A 6514-nucleotide genomic window follows, 5' to 3' on the forward strand; every position below is an offset into this window, starting at 1 on the left:
CCAGAGCCCAGTTATCCTCCAGAACCAGCACCAGAACCCATGATCATAGAAAAGCAATGATTATCTTCCGCTGAGCGGCAGAGAAGGCTGACCTCTCTGTTTATATTGTGGAGCTCCAGGTCATATGATCTTGGCATGCCCCCTGCGCCCTCCACTTCCCGTGGTGAGTGCGTGGTGAGTGTCCCAAGTGCCCTTGAGCATCTCCGTGGGGCCACCGTCTTCACTAAGTTGGACCTCCGCAGTGCTTATAACCTCATCCGGATACGTGAGGGGGATGAATGGAAGACTGCCTTTGTGATGCCTACTGGCCACTACGAGTATCTGGTCATGCCCTATGGACTTGCCAATGCCCCCTCCGTATTCCAGGAATTCATGCACGAGGTGCTCTGGGAGTTTCTCCATCGGTTCGTCATTGTATACATAGATGACATCCTCATCTACTCCCGGGGCCAGGCCGAACATCGCCAGCATGCTGCAGAGGTCCTCCAACGCCTGAGAGAGCACCACCTATTCCTCTAGGCTGAAAAGTGCACCTTCCACCAACCCACAGTACAATTCCTGGGGTATGACATTGACCATACAGCTGCCCATCCGTTTATCGTACTGACCGACCACAAGAACCTCCAGTACCTTCGTGAGGCAAAATGTTTAAACCCCCGCCAGGCCCAATGGGCATTATTCTTTACCAGGTTCAATTTTACCATTACTTATCGCCCTGGTCCCAGAAACATCAAAGCAGACGCCTTGTCGCGTATTCACAGTCACATAGAAGGCCCCGAAGAACTGGAAAGCATCATCCCACCGAAGATGATCGTCAGCCCGATCGAATGGAATTCCCCTTCAGTGGCCTCCAACACAGCTCCTAACAATCCGCCGGGCTGTCCTCCAGGATGCCAGAACGTACCACGGACACAGCGCACCCCACTCATTCACTCCACTCACTTCTCCCGAGGCACTGGCCATCCAGGGGCCAACAAAACCCTCTCGCTGCTACAAGATCGCTTCTGGTGGCCCAATATGGCAAGGGACGTGAGAAGGTTCGTGCAAGGATGTCCGGATTGTGCCATGTCCAAAAGCCCGCGCCATTTACCATCTGGCAAACTCCTTCCTCTTCCATTGCCAAATCGCCCCTGGTCACACCTAGGAGTAGACTTTGTCACTGACCTGCCCCCCTGTGAAGGTAACACATGCATCCTGGTGATGATTGACCGCTTCTCGAAGTCATGTCGCCTTCTGCCCCTCAGAGGTCTCCCCACGGCCCTAGAAACTGCGGAGCGGCTATTCAATCATGTCTTCCGATATTATGGACTTCCCGAAGACATTGTCTCCGATCGGGGACCGCAGTTTATCTCCAAGGAATGGAATGCCTTTAACCTCCTAGATGTGACCGTAAGTCTCTCGTCCGGATACCATCCCCAATCGAATGGTCAGACGGAGAGGAAGATTCAGGAGGTGGGGCGGTTCTTACGAACCTTCTGCCATGGCCACCAGGATTCCTGGAACCAGTTCCTGGGCTGGGCCGAGTATGCCCAGAATTCCCTGCGACAGCCTTCTACTGGTCTCACTCCCTTCCAGTGCATGCTCGGGTTCCAGCCGCCACTGTTCCCCTGGTCCGGGGAGCCTTCTGATGTTCCGGTGGTGGACTACTGGTTTCGGGAAAGCGAGAGGGTCTGGGACGCTGCTCATCACCATCTCCAACGGGCAGTGTGCAGACAGAAGACGACAGCGGACCTTCGAAGAGCTGAAACACCCACCTATAAACCAGGGCAGAAGGTATGGCTGTCGACTCGGGACATCAGACTGCGCCTGCCCTGTAAAAAGCTCAGTCCCAGATTTGTTGGCCCTTTCACCATCCTGGAGCAAGTAAACCTGGTCACGTATAAACTCCAACTCCCCTCACAATACAGAATTCATCCCACGTTCCACGTATCACTACTCAAACCTCACCATGACCCTGTCTCTCTCCCCACAGAGCCTGGCCAGACGGAGGAACCCCCTCTTCCCTTGATCCTGGATGAAGGCTCAGTCTACAAGGTGAAGGAAATTCTGCAGTCCCGGCGCCGTGGTGGTCAGCTGGAATACCTCGTGGATTGGGAAGGATATGGACCCGAGGAACGCTCATGGGTACCTAGGACCGATGTACTGGACCCCGCCTTAATGTCAGTTCCATGCTGCCCATCCTGATCAGCCGGCACCTCGGGGCAGAGGTAGACCACCACGGGGGTTTTCGGCCCTCAGGAGCGGGCCGTGGAGGGGGGGTACTGTAACAGATCGGCCAGGCTCCGCCACCACCCAATCACAACGATCCTTCTCACCTGAGTTCTGAGCACCTGCACCTGTCACCAATCAAGCACCTCATTACCAGCCTACATAAAAGCACACACCTCAGACACCCTCACTGTTCGGTCTCGTATACACGTAAAAGACTCAGTGACTTTGCTACTGATTACCTTTGAATACTTCTTGCATTACTTACCTCCTGTGTTCCTCCTAGTGTCTCCTGTATCTCCTAGTTCCCGGATCGCTGAGGTGTGTGCTTCCCCCGGATCCCTTCCAGCCTCAATCTAGCAAAAGACTCGGATTACTCCACTCTCCGTATCCTCTGCACTCTCACGGACCTTTCCCTCACCCTCACTTCCTCCGGACTCAACACCAGTACTCACTGGGACCAAATAAACTGTTTTTTTATAAAACTAACTTGTTGTGTCAGACCTCTTCCGTAACAGATAAAGGTTAGGGTTATAATTTTTCAGTATTACATGACATCGTGGGTGTATATTAGCACAGTTTGGTGTTTTCTTGTGGCGTCTGGCAGAGCGTTAGGACCCAGAAACGGTGAAGCGTGATATCAGATGTAACAAGCAGATATTCTTAACCACTCTGTGAATCTGCTATGAGCAAGAGGTGGAGTGGAGGTGCACCATAATAAAACCCCGACCTTTATTCAATAATCCGTTTCACTTGGAAATATATCACAACACTGAAGTCAGTTACAACTTGCTGTGCAAAACTTTGCATTTGAACAGTCAATAGCAAATACTTAAACTAATAACAAAACATACTTACAGTCGCTGATTCAGAAGTGCCAGATTGTCATAGCAAAGTCGGAATTGACCCTTTTTTCCCCTTTTTTTTTTAGAAATAGCCTTTGTGCACAGCCAGCCTTGTACTCTTCTAGGTTCAAAAAACTGTCATCCATAAAATGCGTTGCACAAATTCGAACATCTGGGTTGTGCTGTTCTGTTAAAAATCTTAACCAATGATTCCTAATTGCATCTACTTCCGGAAAGGCCAAATAAAGTGCTTTTGCTTTCGCACTGAAATACACAGCGTCTCCCTGACATGGCTGCATCAACACTACTGCTGTTCCTGAAACCACGCCTTCTTTCTTTGAGTGCACATTTGGGCGGCATTATGCTAATATTTCCACATAGTGACATAGATATGTGGGGGTGTGTTAGAACGAGCCATTTTAGGTAGGCGTGGTTGACTCTTAACTTTTATAAAGAATATCTCTTTGGATTTGAGACTTTAGTATTTGCAACTTTACAGATCTTCTTTATACACCAAGAGCTTGTAACACTCCAAAGAGAAAGGAAAACTTGAAATCGCATCATATGACCCCTTTAAGTACAAATTTTCAGTACTCTTCCCACCACTGTTGCAGAGTGCTCTTCCAGCCACACATGAACACTCTGCCACTGAAATGTCAACTGGTGAGCAGTCCTTAAAGACAATCTAAACATTAAAACAAAATGTCTGTCATTTCACATTCAGGACACAACTTGTGCCTGAAGTTGTGTTCTGTTACAACACAGAAAAGCTGAGAGCAGGCTGATCAGGTAAGTAGTAGGTATAGGAATAGGCTCAACCATGTCAGGTTATCAATGGCATCATACACAATACTGTAATCTAAGGACATCCAAATAGATCAACCTTTATCATCTGTCTCAATTTACTCATTTTCATATAGTGTTAGTAAAACAGTGAATGCTGAACAAGTGAACGTTGAATGCATAACGGGTACAGGGTACAAAATCAGCACTTACATACCACTGGCCAATGAACCATAAAGATAACTGGACCGTGCATGGATTATAATAAACATACAGTAAAGCAGAGGTCCCCAACCACAGGGTTGCGACCCACTACCGGGCCGTGGAAAAATTGCTACCGGGTTGCAAGAACGTTCTGGGAAAAATGTGAATAGATATGACACTCTGTTATATATTTATGTTAATGATTGTTCTAATTATTCTGTATTTTCTTTGTATGCAATTGATATGGAGTAGCAATTTGACAATTTCATGTTAAATAAGTAGCCTAAATGAAAGATTGCTCTGATCTGTCACATATTAGGAGTTAAACGGATCGCAGTTGATCCGTAATATGTACGGATGAGACCCTACCGTTCGGCACGCACGTGAATCGCAGATTAATTTGCCAATTTACACGTACAAGCAATTTTAAACCACAAGAAGAAGAAACGAAAGAGAGCTCAATTCGTTACTCACGCGCTGTTCTCGCAAACAATCAAATCGTGCACAAGAGACATGTTTTAGACAGTGTGGAAATACCAAGTTGCATATAGCCTACAAACACATAAAATTAGCCTATGTCAAAAACCCTTCACGCATTGTCATTCTCTGTGCTTTAAATATTTTTTTTCTTGCTTATCCAAAAAAATTGTCTGATCTGTGACTCAAAAAAGCCACAATATAATGCGTTGAACCACTATATAATGCTATTCAATATATAATAGCCTAATATATTAGGCTATATCCCCCTCTCACCCCATCCAGCCGGTCCGCGAGAATATTTTCCAAACGTAACCGGTCCGTGGTGTAAAAAATGTTTGATTGAGCCTGATTGAGGCTTTGAACTGATGAACACTTCTTATTTCTAATCCCTACTCTGAGGTCGTTAGGCTTCTCGCTCTTTCTCGACCTGTAACAGGTAGCCCTGATGCTCACCCTCCCTGATGAATCTTTGTTTGAAACGTTGGGGATTGGACATCATTCATGTTATGCATACACTTAATCGTACATCATCAAAACACTTTACACTGGATCAAATAGTCTGCCAAGTTGTCAAAGTTAGACAGTAACGTTAACAAGAGCTAACGTTAGCTAGCTTGCCAGTCAATTAGCTAATGTTGTATCAAAGACTATAGAATACCCAAGACGTGTCACTCATATAGTTTTGAATGGGAAAAAGATGCAACACTCAACTGTTTTCTTGAATAAATTGAAGATGTAGTGGAAACTCTGTATTCTGGTGGATTATAATAATTTTAAACATAGTTTAAGCAGTCTTATTATTTGCAATGTTTATGGACATAATAATAACTCTTTAAATGCATGTACAGTGGGGCAAAAAAGTATTTAGTCAGCCACCAATTGTGCAAGTTCTCCCACTTAAAAAGATGAGAGAGGCCTGTAATTTTCATCATAGGTATACCTCAACTATGAGAGACAAAATGAGGGAAAAAATCCAGAAAATCACATTGTAGGATTTTTAAAGAATTAATTGGTAAATTCCTCTGTAAAATAAGTATTTGGTCACCTACAAACAAGCAAGATTTCTGGCTCTAACTTCTTCTTTAAGAGGCTCCTCTGTCCTCCACTTGTTACCTGTATTAATGGCATCTGTTTGAACTCGTTATCAGTATAAAAGACACCTGTCCACAAAAAACTTAGCCTGATATTACTAGACCCAAAAAGAAAATACACGATGGTTATTTACTGATTGGAGGTGACTTCAAGCCCCTAATGCAGGGGTTCTCAAAGTCTACATTCAAAGGTCCAAATCTGAATTTTCATCAGTGTCAAAGGTCCGGACCAGAACAATTGGTTATTACAAAACTTGTTTTTAATAAACATGCATAACAAATAAATTTTTTTTTTTTTTTTTTTAAATAAAGTGCAAAAGTAGCAAAACAATTCATTTAAGTGTCAGCAATAGAGGTCGACCGATAAGGGTTTTTCTCTGGCCGATGCCGATATTTAGAAATCAGGGCAGCCGATGGCCGATATATGATGCTGATTTTTTGGCCGATATGTTTGGCCGATTTTTCCCCCTTTATCTCATAAAAGCGAGTTTGAGTAAATGATTATTGCAGGACACAAGATGGTAATAGTAGTAGTAGTAGTAGCCTAATTCATAGTAATAATACATGGCTCAAAGCACCTTCTCAAAACAGTTCTGAAGCATGCTTTTTGTTTATGTTTGCTGACAGACACCAGTGTTTCCCACAGACTTGCAAATGCAAATTCATTCTCTGCTAGCAGAAGGGCGCTGTTGGAGCGGAGATATAGCGGTTTCCCCAGTAACGGCTGTAATCTACTACAGAACGCTAAGAAAGACAAATGAAAATGACATCAAAGCTTTTCTGAAGACGGTCGATTCCTTTCAATTATACATTCATACAGGGCCGTTTCTAGCCAATTTGACGCCCTAGGCGAAATCCCTATTGCCCCCCCCCTCAAAAAAATTATATATATATATATATATA

The sequence above is a fragment of the Sinocyclocheilus grahami genome, unplaced genomic scaffold (genome assembly GCF_001515645.1).
Source record: "Sinocyclocheilus grahami isolate Dianchi unplaced genomic scaffold, SAMN03320097.WGS_v1.1 scaffold785.1, whole genome shotgun sequence".
In the NCBI taxonomy this organism is placed as follows: domain Eukaryota; kingdom Metazoa; phylum Chordata; class Actinopteri; order Cypriniformes; family Cyprinidae; genus Sinocyclocheilus; species Sinocyclocheilus grahami.